The sequence below is a fragment of the Lissotriton helveticus genome, chromosome 4_1 (genome assembly GCF_964261635.1).
Source record: "Lissotriton helveticus chromosome 4_1, aLisHel1.1, whole genome shotgun sequence".
NCBI lineage: Eukaryota > Metazoa > Chordata > Amphibia > Caudata > Salamandridae > Lissotriton > Lissotriton helveticus.
In genome coordinates, this window is record NC_136063.1 from 417,379,432 (window position 1) to 417,394,139 (window position 14,708).

General features: G+C 45.2%; 1 protein-coding gene and 1 long non-coding RNA gene across 3 annotated transcripts in view; one reads left to right on the plus strand and one right to left on the minus strand.

Moving 5' to 3' along the window:
• Nucleotides 1-14,708, plus strand: part of RGS22 (regulator of G protein signaling 22) — a 1,652,097-nt gene that overhangs the window by 472,816 nt on the left and 1,164,573 nt on the right. The window lies entirely within an intron of this gene.
• Nucleotides 1-14,708, minus strand: part of LOC144828619 (uncharacterized) — a 389,822-nt gene that overhangs the window by 353,771 nt on the left and 21,343 nt on the right. The gene's annotated exons all lie outside the window — the stretch shown is intronic.

Genomic DNA, 14,708 nt, shown 5'->3' on the forward strand with positions numbered 1-14,708 from the left:
ACCATCACTAGAACATACTTCAAGTTATTGCAATGTTCAAGTTGGATATAATCCATTTGTTATTGCTGAAGCTCCAACATGTGCTGGCCCATCTGCCATCTGAGCCATAGGCTGTAAATAGGCTATAGGCAGTTTCCACTTATCCATCTCTTTATTGCGCCAACAGACCTCATCATCCAACATTCCCTCTTTAGACCATTGCTCTAGTTCGTCCACAGAAGCAGATCTCTGTATGTCTAACACTTCCTATCTAGCATCATGCCAACATTCAGCTTGTGACTTCACTACATACATCGATGTAGTGCTTCGTTGCTTCGCAGTCTCACGGGCTATGCGATCTGCAAAAGCGTCGCATTGTCCTGTCTTATCAGTCACTTTCTTGTGCGCGCTACACTTAACAATAGCTATTTTCTTCGGATATGTCAGTGCAGTCAAAAGATTATGCACTAGTTCTCCGTGCATTATCTGCATCCCGTGGGATGTAAGAAAGCCTCTTTCCTTCCAAAGTAGACCAAAATCATGGGCCACTCCAAAAGCATAGCGGCTAAATGTATAGATGTTCACAAACAAGTCAGTGCTAAGTTCACACGCTCGTGTCAAAGCTATTAACTCAGCTGCTTGAGCTGACTTCTGTGGTATAAGAGCTGTCTCCACTACTGTCTGAAGTGTCGTAATTGCATATGCCGCTGAAGTCGTGCCATATGGTAACTTCAGACAAGACCCATCAACCCATAGTTCTTCATCTACATCCAAAAGAGGCGTAGCTTGCAAATCGACGCGGCCCTTTGTCTGTTCCCCAGTAAGGAATATACAATCATGGGACTCCTGTGACTGAGTCTGAGTTGCTGGATATGGCAACAAAGTAGCTGGGTTCAAAGTTTCACATCTCTTCAGGGTAATATGAGTGGCCAACAGTGTCAATTCGTATCCTGTCAAACGAGCACTAGTCAAGTGTTGCGTCTTAGTCAGGTTCAAAAGGGCATCGACCGCATGGGGTATTAGCACCAACAATTTATGTGACAAAACTATCCCTTCACTCTGACGTATGGACACAGCTGTTGCTGCAACTGAACGGAAGTACCCAGGCAATGCACGAGCAACAGGATCAAGAACAGCTGAAAAATATGCACAGGGACGCTACTTGTCACTGTGTGTCTGTACTAAAACTGACAATGCACACCCGTCTTTCTCGGGTACATAAAGTGTAAAAGCCTTTGTGTAATCTGGAGTGCCTCACACTGGTGCAGAGCAAAGAGCTTGACGTAACTGACGAAAAGCATTCTGGCATTCAGTTGTCAATGGAAGGAGCATTGGAGTGTCTTTGGTCAAAAGCGGCAACAAGGGTTTAACAATGTGTGAAAATGGGAGTGCCCGGTGGTTGTTCGTTTCTGGAATCGAGTGCATGCAGTGATGGAAGAGGTCACGGGTGTTGCGTTGTTGCCTGAAGCTAGGCGATGTTTGTTGAATGTTTGGGAACCCAATGACTATGATTTGGCCCAGACTCAGTGGGTGACCCTTGGTAATATGATCGCAAAGAGGGATATCGCCCAGTTGTGGGGCTCTCAGAGGCCGCCCACAGTCTTGGCCTGGAAGGAAAATATGGACTGGTGCATGTTCAGAGAGAAGACGGTGTATGTTGCACGTGGTAGGCCCCGCAAGTGGGGCAAGATTTGGGGTTGATGGAACTCCTATCGGGGGGACATCTGTACACCTCCCTTCTCACACTTAGTGGCGGATCCTCCTTCCCCTTGACCCGACATTCCTCCTATTGTGTTGCTTAGATTGTCTCCGGACGTGCTATATCCCTCTTTCCTCCCATCCTGTAATGTTAATGTTTGTGTTATGATGTTATGCCTCCCCCCCCCCCCGCAGGACGCTTCGCCATTCGATTTATTGTATTGCCTTGTTATTTTTTCTTGTTTATGTTGTTAAAAGGTTCAATAAAAAGAAATATAAAAAAAAACAATGTGTGAAAAACCTAATATCCATTGTCTACAAAAAGAAGTAAAATCAATGAATGCATGGACATCTTTCTGAGTAGAAGGCACTGGTGTGTTTAAAATTGCTTGAATGCGAACTGGTGTAAGCGCACGCCCCTCCTTAGACAGAAAGTGACCTCAGTAGGTAACCTTCGGTCTACAATATTGCAACTTCTTCCGTGACACTTTGTGGTGGTGTGAAGCAAGAAAGGAAAGCAAAGACAGAGTACATTTTTCACACTGTTCAGGCATATCGGCTGCCAACAAGATGCCATCGACATATTGTATGAGAGCCACTCCTTCAGGCAAAGTGAAAGAATCAAGTTGTCTTTTCAATGCTTGACTGTAAATACTAGGACTCTCAGTATATCCGTGAGGAATTCTACAAAATATGTACGATTGATTATTCAAAGTGAAGCCGAACAAATATCGTCTATCAGGATGAATAGGAATCGAAAAGAAAGCATTCTTGAGGTCAATCACAGTAAATATAGTTGCTGTCGGAGGAACTAAGGTAAGAAGTGTCGTTATGTCAGAAACCACGGGGTGTTGTGGTACTACGATCTTAATAACGTCTCGAGCGAGCGAGCGTGTGCGCGGCTCTATCGAAGCAGAGCAGACAGACACAGACGCCGAGCGAGCAGGAGCCGCGGTGGGAGCTGCAGTGAGAGGCTTCTCTGTGTTTTCTCGGGGGTATCTAGCCTCAGCCCAGGCCCAAGCCCCCCCGCACTTTGATTTTCAGCTGCGCAGACGGGAGGCCGAGAAGCCAAGACCTTGGACCTTGCCCCTGCCCCTGCACAACGTCCGGACGCTCCGGCCAGCTCAGAGCCACCGAGGAGAGGTGTGGTCGGTGAGTTCAAGGGGCGAGGAGCCCACCGTTTGGTGTTTGGTGTCCGCTAATTCGCAGGAGGCAGCCCAGTAAGTTGGCTATCGCGCTTCACCTGGCAGCTTGTTGCTTGCTACAGCTGGCTGCTTTGCTGTGTTCTAGGGCCAGGGCCAGTATTAGCAACGCCCTGCCGCCCCCATCCAGGAAACCCTCCCCCTCTTGGACCTTTCTTGGACCTTTTTGGACCTTTTTTCGAACCTTTCTTGGCCTGCCTGCCTTCGAGAGGCTGAGAGACTGAGAGGCAAGCAAGCAAGTGGAAGTGAAGGGCAGGGTAGGGTAGGGTCAAAGCACGAGCGCGGTTGCCGTTAGAGGCAGCCGCTAAGTAAGAGCCCGGGGGGGGCAGCCCAGGCAAAGCTGACGAGGTCGGTTTTGGCTCAAGGCACCCCCTGAGTGCACCGCTCGTCCGAACCAACTGCCCCCCTCAGTGCCCCACCTCGGCCCATTCTTGCCCTAACCAGCAGGCCATTCAGCTTTTTCTCCAGCTCCAATTCCGACATATTACAGTGGAGGACAAACATGCGTTCAGGTACCAAACGACAGGCTACAACAAACAAAGCATCACGCAGCAAAAAGACCAAGAAGTCAGATGCATCAAAACAAGCTCAAACAACTTCGCCCCTAGTCGTTCTGCAGAGGGGATGTGCGACGGAGAGGGGACAAGCAAGACAGTACGTCCGCCCTCACCCCCGGTCAGCCCCAGCCGGTTACGAGGAAACCAGCAAAAGATCAACAAATTTTTCTTTTTAAAAGACCCTGTATCGGCAATGTAGGCAACAACGAGGGAATTCAGGAACCTACCAAGTCCCATCCAACCGGCCAAGAAGACAAACTCCAGCCATCCAGGAACCCCAAATTGTGGCAATTCATCAACGACCTTAAACCAAACTTCAGAATCTTTCATCCAATCTAAACCGGTTCCACTAATTGAGCAACCATTCAAGTCTCTCACAAAAAAAACAGATCTTGTACAGGCAATGATTCATAATTGTAGCTCTCCAAAAGCAAATCAAACAAACCCGGGTAAAAAACCTGTTCTTCCCTCGCCCATTTCTCCTGGTCAGGACTCTTTAGAAATCTTATTCAATGATTTCAATAATAAATCGATAATGGGCGATAACAACCATGCTCTTGATCACAATAAGGCCAAAACCAATCACGGGGATGGACGTTTAAAAACACAACCAATCCAGAGGCCTACAAGGCAAGATGACCAGATTGACCACTCGACTGGATTTACTCTTCCTAATTTGGTCAATGCGACACTCGTCACGGCCCCAAGCCATCAGTCGCAAAAGCTAAATCTAGATCTAAATTTGGTCTACGACCAACTGGCCGAGGAACAAAATCTAAATCCAGTGGTGTATACGCCCCAAAATGTGGTTGCCTCTAGCACGACTCATAGAATCTTAATCGACGACACCTCGGGAACTCGCAGCATCTACCAAAAAAAATCAATACAGTCTCCTATATCAATTTCTTCGACAAGTTCGATCTCCCAACGGGAGGAGCAGATTAAGATCAGCTCCAGCGAAGCGCCTTCTGAGTCCTGGGGGAACACTCTGATCAGCACTTTGGACCAAGCTATAAAGGCTCTCAACTACCAATCCGATAAGATGGAGGTCCAAATAGACTTGATAAACGTCATTGCAGACCATATTGCCCAAATCAGTTCTAAAACGGACACAATCATCACTCTCTTGACAAGCAAACAATCCTCGGATACTGCCCTGGCAAAACAGGCTCTAACTGACAAAGGCCTTACAAGCCCATTGCCCAGTTGTGACTGTGGGCGTATTATAGAGAAACTGGCCACACTCCCTGCAATACTCAAAGATATTCTGGGAGCAGTAAAAAAAGGAAACAACCAGATGATAAATGTAGTTCCATCGGGAGAAAATTATAACACGGGCAAACCAAGTGCTCCAACCCTTCAATCTTCATTATGCGGGAGTCCAGACGGGAATGGGGATCCTTGCCCGCCACCCCACCGAAAGTCGCAGAATAAAGCTTCCTCGATCTCGATCGTCCATTCGCTCAAAGGTACGGCCGATCATGAACAGCCACCCACCGACAACCCTACAAAAAAACAAAGGAAAAGAGCAAGGAAAGCTAGGTCCAAATTAAAAGGTAAACAAGGGATCACCATCGACAACTTCTTTTCAAAAACTTCGATCAATCGGCCAAGAGCAAATCGATCAGAAAACACCTCTTCCAACACTGTCACTATTTTATCGGAAGGACAATCCCTCATCCAGGCAAAAACTTCAACGAAAACTTCCAAACTGTGGTCACAGTCCCGCGGCACAGGTCAACCTTCCTCAGAAGGACTGAGCAAGACTCAGAAAGCACTGACTGCTCGTACCGACATAAAATCACCCTCGCAACTCGCCTCGGAAACAACATCATTGGTGAAAACCTTTACTCCGACTCCAAATGCTAATCAGACTCCCGTACAAGTAAATAGACCAATATCTGGGAGTGATCCGCTCGAAAAAACATGTCCCTCGGAGCAACTAACAATCAACCTAAAAGGAGCCACAACATCATGTAGGACCCAACGAGGAATTGGCCAAATCCACACCCACTCAGTACACGATTTGACCCCGATCAAAATAACCAAAATCGGGAATGACAGGCAGTGTACCAAACAAAAAATAATGGCCCAACCGGGAATAATGCAACACAAACGAGGAACCCGTGTCCCACAAAGGAACATCACCCCGATTTTAATAACCAAAAACGGGCAAAACCGCAATTGTATAGTGCAATCACATCCGGTTATTGAACCCAAAAACAACCATAAGCCACCATTAACCCTTTCTCCCGCAAGAGGTTCCAGCGACAAGGGTTCAACACAAAACGTGACCAAAAAATCAAAAAAGCATCCAGTGAGTAACCCCAATCACTCTATCACATGCTCTCAAGAATTATTGAAAAACTTGATACCAGATCTAGAACCAATGCTAACATTCACCCCCGAATATGAGTCAAAGGGCTTGCATGACATTCTAAACAGAGGAAACTTACTGAAATTATTTGGACTTGTTCCCGAGCTTAGAGGTATAACCTCTCAAGACCTTGTCTCAGTTGTGTTCGGCCAAAAAACAGATCATACAAACATCGAAGTTTCGGTTACAACCTGGGCAACCAAGGAGATAGCCGCAAGAATCTTTGAAAACAAAGGATCATTCGAACACTGGGAAATTATCATTACACAACATACACGCAAGAGATATCCCTTCCCGCTTGTAAAAAGTTTGCAGAATACAAGCAGTGAGGACAGAACTAACCATAAGCAAACCCCGTGTCTTCATGGTGCCCTCTCGGCTACACTAGCCCAAGAGAACTGTGGTAATGGTATATTCCAAACGCTATCTTGTTCAGGCGGGTCCCAAACCCAGGACTGGTCATGGATCCCGTTAACCTTAAATCAAAAGTATACCTAAGAAAAATGAACTTTTAAATCAAAGTACACGGCCAAATCTTGTATTCAAGGACGGGGTCAAAATGCCTAAAATAGGCATCTGCAGTTGGAATATTCATGGATTTAGTAGTATGGATCAAGACAGTGATACTCAATTGTTTTTTAACAAACATGACATTCTACTACTACAAGAGACCTGGAATCTGGTATACCCCGCCATTCCTGGCTTCACCAAATATCACATCCTTGCCGAGAGAACATCCAAGTTTGGGCACCCCAGTGGTGGGTTATCCACTTACATCTCGCAGAAATACAATTGGGAGCCGGAACAACAGGACGTGGGACTAAACTGGGTGCAGGTAACCAAAATCTCTATAAAACCCTGCCACCAATTGTTATTAATAAACATTTACATTCACCCTGATCGAATGAAAAAAAAAAGAGAAACTGGCCGTGCTTGCTGAACTTATAAAAACACTCCAGAAATCAAATTCCCAAAGTTTGCTGATTCTATCAGGCGACTTTAATTTAAATCTAAATGAGGACGATTTACATACTCACATCCTTAGACAAAACACCCGGGCTGTGCCCAACTCATCAATCTCAAAACAACTGACTATGTTGGGATTAACTATCTTAAAGTCTGAAACAGTAGGCGGATTGACAACAGCTCCCACATACATGAGTGGCAAGGTTTTGTCAACGATCGACTTTACCTTAGTCAGTAACAAACTGATCGACTTAACGGAGGGCTATGAAATAGTAATGCGATCTGAAAGTGACCACTTTCCTCAAAGTATATGGATCAACTTAGGGGTGCCGGAGTCTGCCCAACTAACTGCTCTCTCTGCTCATACAGAGAAATTCAATTTACGAAGACTGCGTTGGAGGGGTAGCGGAACCACAGCCATCTACGAAACCGCAAGCGCCTTCTTTGTTCTACACGAAAATGAACAAAAAGAAGATCCGGTTTCAACTTGGGAAAATCTGTTAGAGAACCTGTCCATTCAACACTCGGTACCCCTTGCCTCGCATCAAGTCCCACTAGTTTTACGGGAACCATGGTTTAATAATAAACTAAGACAGGAAAAGAGAAAATTAGCCCAGGTGCAACGGAAGGCAATAAGGTGTAACATCGAGCGCTCCTCACTAACCTACTCCCTTGTTAGGAGTATGAGAAAAAAGTATCGTAAAATGGTGTGGAAAGCCAAGAACAAACAGAAGGAAGAAATGTGGGCGAAATTGCTAGTAGCCAGTAAGAAGCGCAACACAAGGGACTTCTGGGGTATTATTAACAAATCAAACAACGCAGAAGTAATATCACAGGATCCCGGCATTAGCAAACAAAGCTGGGAAGACCATGTCAAAAAGCTCTATTTCAAAATGGACGAATCTCTTTCTGAAAATTATTGTTGCTCTAATCCCACCACGAATTCACTCCATCTGAAAGGAGCAGTAGAAAACTCTACAAATAACCGAGATATAGGAAGGCTCAATGACCTGCCGATACAGTCTGACTCATTTTCCAGCGACAGAGTCAAAAGGTTTATTAACAAACTTAAAACAGAAGGGGCACCAGGACCCAACGGTCTTCCTAATGCAGTATTTAAATATAACGCTGATTTTTGGGCCCTCCAGCTGTCTGCCCTGTTTAACCAAGTTTTTGCCCGTAAGCAGCAGCCTCCATCATGGAATGGTAATATCATCCACCCCATTTTCAAAAAGGGGGACAGGAGACTGCCACAGAACTATCGTCTAATATCCTTGATAGACGTGGAAGCCAAACTATACGCATCCTGCATTCTGGAGGAAATACAGGAATGGGTGGATAATAACAATCTAATCCCCAGTTATCAAACAGGTTTTCGGACAGGGACAACAACAAATCTCACAGCCCTAGCACTCCTGATAGAAAGAGCCAAAACGAAGAACAGCCGGTTATATGGCTGCTTTATCGACATCAGAGCCGCCTTTGACCGGGTTAGTAGGGGGAGACTTTGGGCAAAACTCAAGAAGTGGGGGCTGTCAACAAGCCTTCTCAACTCTCTAATGCTCCTCTACACGGACACTTGGGCAAGGGTCAAACAAGGACAGGGTACAAGTCTCACGTCAAAAATTCCAACCGAAGACGGACTGAAACAGGGCTGTGTCCTGGCTCCTTGCTTATTTAATCTATACCTCGCCGATCTAGGGAAAAAACTTGGTCAAGTTGTAAGTCATGCTCCGAATCTCTGCAACACCCCAATGCCAATTATCCAGTTTGCAGATGACATTGTCCTTTTAAGCCAAACTCCAATCGGGCTGCAAAGGTTGATAAATGCTCTACAACTCTACTTAGACAAAGAACATCTGGAACTTAATAGAGACAAAACAAAAGTAATACGTCTTGTAGAGTGAAAATCAATTAAATACAATTGGACATGTAACCACCTTGCAATAGGGGAACACCCGCACTATCGGTATCTGGGGGTCACCATCGGCAAAGATAATTAAAAAAACAACACTCTGCGGTGTTAAAAGCTAAATCCCAGACGTTAATCTATGGATACAGACGTCTCTTGCAAAAACTGGATGGTCCACATTATATCCATCTTTTAAAAGTAATGGCCGCTCAGGTTTTACCCACATTATCGTATGGGCTGGTAACATGGCTTGGAGGGGAGATTGGTCTACTAAATACTCTACAAAACAAAATTTATAAAGAAGTATTCAAACTGCCTAAATGCTCCTCACCAGCGCAGGTGAGATTAGAATTCGGGCTTCAGAATCAAATCTTCAGGGCCAAGTCAACATTTGTTAAATTCTGCCACAAACTTCGCGCCGCCGACCCAGACACTCTAAATAATCTTTGTTGGCAAGCAATTAATACAGATCCCACTCAGCCCTGGGCCATTCATTTGGAGAAATGCCTTGTGGACTTTGATCTGCAAGTAACATGGAATAAAATAGTTGATCAAGCCAGTTTCTGCAAAATAGTAAATTCTATTGCTAAAAGGAAGTTTGTTCTAGAAGACAAACAAACACTGTCCCATCGACGTCATGCCTGGTCAGTCATTTCTTCTTACTCACTCCAACAACCTCAGGCCTATTTGGCAACCCATTTTAGCCACTATTTAAAAAAATACCTTATCAACCTCCGTATGGGCCTTCACGAATCTAAGGATTTACTACCTTCCTGGAAACCCCAAGATGATTGCCCAAAATGTCGACTCTGCGGATATCATACTGAATCTCTAGTTCATTTGTTTTGTGTATGTCCATCCCTTATGGTATCTAGAAGACGCTTTATACGGGACATAATGAACAACCTGAAAATAAGAACATGTCGCCAGGCCGTTATTTTCTGGCTGGGAGGTTCATCTCCAATCCTGACCTGTCGGGATCTCAAATTTATGATGGAAATTAGAAAGCAGCTACAGGCCTCCCAATGATCATTTTACATATTGCCTTGCCCCTACCTTCTTTGCTGGTGAACCCCTGCCCACTCTATAAATCTTTATCCTGTAAGAGGGGGCGGGTTTCGAGTAGAGCTCTAGTTTTAACTCTTTTTTAAACTGTTATCTTCTTGTTTTTTATAATGTAACCTGCGTTGCAAACACTGGTTAATCTTACCTTTCTTATTATAAGGATTTTTATTAATTCAACAATAAAAATATTTTGTATTGTATTGTATTGTATTATTAACGTCTCACAAATTAAGGATGAATCTGTAAATCCTAGTGTAAGTGTCTTTTTTCAAAATGGGGAGAATAGGACTGTTGCAAATGTTATAAGGAACTTCTTCCACAACCCCCACTTTAATTAAATCATGGGCAATGTGCACAAGTGCTTCTTCGCCTTCTTGCGAAATTTTGTATTGAGGCAAGCGTGGCAATGAAGCGCCCTCCTTGACACTAATATGTACTGGTTGAATAACCATTTGCCCTACATCGGTGTCTGAAGTAGCCCACAAAGTACTAGGAAGTGAAGCTAATGCAATGTCCTCTTTAACAAGACAAGATCTCTCAATCACGGGGTAGTTGTCATTCAAAATAACACGTACACCTTCTGGAGAACATCATATCGTAGCCCTGAAATACTTGAGCATATCAAGACCCACAATATTGTCCAGAGTGTTCGTAGAAAGCAAAACTGTCCTCTTCTCCCAGTCAATTACAGGCCGATCAGCCTTATAGACGTGCCTCAAAAGCTCTTTTCCCGCCTCATATTGGACCATCTCCTGGACTGGATGGAGGATAGAGATATTCTAAGTCCTCTTCAGGCCGGCTTCAGGAAAAAAACGTCCACCATGGACCAGATCTTCCGCCTTGTTCTCCTCTATTGGAAAACTGTGAGGATTGAGGGGGGAGGCTGTACATGGTGTTCGTAGACCTGAGGTCAGCATTCGACCTAGTCCCCCGAAAAAAAACTCTGGGAGGTTTTAAATGAGATGGGAGTCCCTGCGCATCTCTTACAGGCCATAATCAGACTTTATGAAGGTAATTTTGCCCAGGTCCGGTGTGGGAGGGGTGGACTTTTGTCAAACAAATTTCCTGTCCTTAGGGGGGTAAGGCAGGGTTGCGTTTTGGCGCCAACCCTGTTTTGCCTATATGTTAATAACGTCTTATCCCATCTTAGTAATGTTAAGGACAATGATGCCCCTTTTTTGGCAGGCAGGAGGGTGCCGGCCATCATGTTTGCCGACGACACCCTCCTGCTTCCAAATCTCCAATGGGGATACAGCGGACCCTGGATGGATTTGGTCTTTTTTGTAGACAGTATGGTCTAGAGATTAATACAGGGAAGACCAAATTCATGATTTTCAACCCCTCCCCCAAGACAAGATCAAATCCTTCATTAAGTTCTGTAAGCCTGGAGAGGGTAAAAACGTTTCAGTACTTAGGGGTAACCTTGCATGAGAACCTAGCATGGGAACCTCAGATAGCAAGTTCTCGGATTAGGCTGTCTCAATTGTCTGGGGCGATTTTGAAGGTTACGAACACCTCCACCTTCAAACCAATCGCCCCGGCAATTGAAATGTACAAAACGCAAGCTAAGGCGGCTGCAGTATATGGCAGCGAGCTGTGGGGGCATAAGGCTGGGAAAGCGCTGACGAGCGTAGAAAACAACTTCATGAGACGACTTCTGGGCCTCCCCCGTGGCACACCCCTGACTCCTCTAAGATTAGATATGGGACTCTCCCCTATAGGGGAAGATCTTGAATCAAAGCCACTAAGATTTTGGCACAGGCTCTGGACCACCAATGAGCTTAAACATTACAGGCAAGATCTAATCCATGTACTGAATTTAAATCAATGTGGCAAAATTCCATGGTTAGTTTTTGTAAAAAAGGAACTGTATCGTCTGAGTCTCCATGAGCTCCGGGAGACCCCTGAGATAGGTTGCCAAAAAGTTTCTCGGAAAAGACTCATAGAAATTTATAAAGAAAGTAGTCTTGCTTCCATTGTGCTTGCACCCCACAATGGGATTTTAACCCAACGTTTTCTGGAGTCCAAAAATTCTTATTGTTTTGAAAATTTTATGGACATCATTTTTCCATTATTGGCTAGAAAGTTATTTATTCAATGGAGGCTTGGCACCTTGCCACTCAAATCTTTTACGTGTAAATGGGCCAAGGGGGAAGATAAAACATGTCCCGGTTGTGATCTCTGTGACGAGGAGGAAATTCATGTCCTGTTCTTCTGCCCAGCCTACAACAGACCCAGGAAACATTGGCTAGCGCCTCTGTGTAGGAACTTGGGCATAAGGAGTTATGTAATTTCATACAGAATATTGAAAACCAACACTTCCCCTCACATAGTATTTGCGATTGCAAAATTTCTAATGGCCATGTGGCATACCAGGAGGAAATTATTAAAAGACTGATCATTTAAGGATGGTTCTGTTATATATACAGTGTCGCCAATGTATCTCTTGCCTAACAACTGGGAATTAGTTGCTGTTCTTAGTTATTTATTTTTCATAAGTATGTTTTTATCTAAATGTTCTACTAATATGTATTTCTTGTAATGAATGATTATATGTATCTTTTATGGCCTAAACGGCCGAAATAAAGAATTTTTGGATTTGGATTGGAAAGCAAAAATGGACATGGAGCAGTAAATTTGTCAACATGAAACGCAAGTGGTTGTGACAGTGGGCTAAGGGAAGGTGTTCCATCGAAACCTGTCGATGTAATGGTTAAGCCAGACAGGGGAGCCCTTGGAACCAAGCGTTTAGATAAGGTGCTACAAGTAGCTTCTGTATCAACCAGAAACCGATTAGTAGAACCCAAAACATGTGCTGTAACATAGGGACCCTTTTGATCTACTGGAACTTCAACTGATTCCTTACCCCATCCTAGGCAGTCCTATGCGTAAGCAGAAAAAACATTTCAAATCAGATGGCAAATAGTCAGATATTTGATATTGGTTCCGTCTGTCGAAAGTGTTAAAACCATTCTGTCAACGCGAATTAGTATCAAACCTAGCACGATCGTCCGTGCTTCCTCTAGGCCCTGAATATCCTGACGATTTCTCATTTGTCCCTGTCCACGTGGATACTGCTGAGCACCTAGTACCGGACAATCGGCAGCCCAATGTCCAAATTTCTGCCAGTACGCACATTGGTCAGTAGGCAAAGTCGGACGAGCATAAGGAGGAAAGGATGGACCATAAGACACACGTCCACCCCTGTTACCACTTCTAGAAGGCAGACCATAAGCCTGAGCTAACATAACCTTCATTTTTAACTCCTTAGTCTTTTTGTCCTCATTACCCTTCACTTCTAATTCCTGCTGTTCATAATACTGATCCATAGTCAAAAGAGAAACCGGAGAAGAGGTAGTCCATGAACTCTCGCTGGCCTTTAGGCGACTAGCTATTCCTGGCAACATATTTATCGACAAACAGATGCCTGCCCGTGTCATCCGTCAATGACTGGCCACTAAAATCGTGGAATGCCTCCTTAAAACGTGCAAAGAAATCAGAAACTGATTCATCTGTCTTTTGCTTACAGGATGCTAATACGGTCCAGTCTATCATTTTAGGGGGAATAATCGTCTTCAACTTAACTAATATAGCTGCTGGAAGATCTAAAATTAGCTGACATGGTTTCTGTGCGGGTTCCCTTTCTTGGTCCATTTGTTCTAAATCTTTCCATATTGCCCCAAAAGTCGAACGATCATCAACTTTACGAACAGTTCTCCACATATCAGGGGGTAATATCAATCCAAAAAACATATCAATATTAGGCAGAGTCATGGTACAAGAGCTAATGGCTCCCCCAACATCCTCATAAAAAAACAGCTGGATTTTTCCGCGGATCGGGCAATGCAGTTTTAAGAGCCATAACATCCGCTCTATGCCAAGGAGTGTAAACCCAATTATAAACAAAATAACCCTTTGCATCAGTGGAATTCTTATCATCTTCTGTTCCTGTAGCTCTAGGAGGAACATACAAAGGTGCAGCGTCCCGCATAGGTTTCGCATGAACTATCATAGTCTTATCTGTTCCGAAAACAGAAGCCTGTGTCACGCTGGTCTGGGTTTTTTGTGCAGCCGCCTTTTTCTCCTCTCGCGAACGGACTGCATCATCACACAATTTAACCAAACGTCTGATTGAGTCAGCCACTTGAGAGAAGACTAAAAGACCATTACGCATCCGTAACCAGAGAGGGACAAGCCGGGTTCTCGCTCCCCCATCTCCAGGAGGCGTAGATCCAACACGCTGCTCCCGCCTCCTCCAGGACTGCAACAGATGCCTCGGAGGGACCGGAGACTAGCGATTCTATCAGCGACCTCAGGACGTGCTCCATTGGACCCGCGAGTGCCCCTCCAACACGCGACCCATTAACGGAGACTGAAGCAAGCACAGACGACTGCTGGAAGCGAGGTGAGAGCCGAGGAAGAGCTCCGTAGTGCCTGTCTCCAAGATGGCCGCTCCCAGCCCCGAATATCTATAGCGCCCCATTTCTACATGCAGCCCGGATCTAAGGAGGCCCTGACCTCGGATTCCTCAGACCCTAACTCTTGGCCATTTACCGCTGGCTTTGAATTGTGCTAAATTTGCGAGTCTCGCTCAGGAACCCCCGATGCCTGACCTTATGATGGCCGCCCCCCGGGACTGATCTCGGAAGGAAGATCCATGGCGCCTTATTTCGACACTGTAGCCCTGATCCAAGAACGCCTACCCCTGACTCAGAGTACCCAACTCCATGCCATTTACAGCTGGCAGTGAATCAAGCCTAATTTACAAGCCCCCCTCCGGAACCCCCGATGCCTGACCTCATGATGGCCGCCCACTGGGACTGATTTCGAAAGGAGTCGTGACTACGAAGCTGCCCACCCACATTTGCTGGCTCCGCCCTTATCTCTCCATCCTGCTATCTCTCATCATCGATTCTGTTGGAGGTGATTGGAGGTGTTTCTGGGGCTCCCCC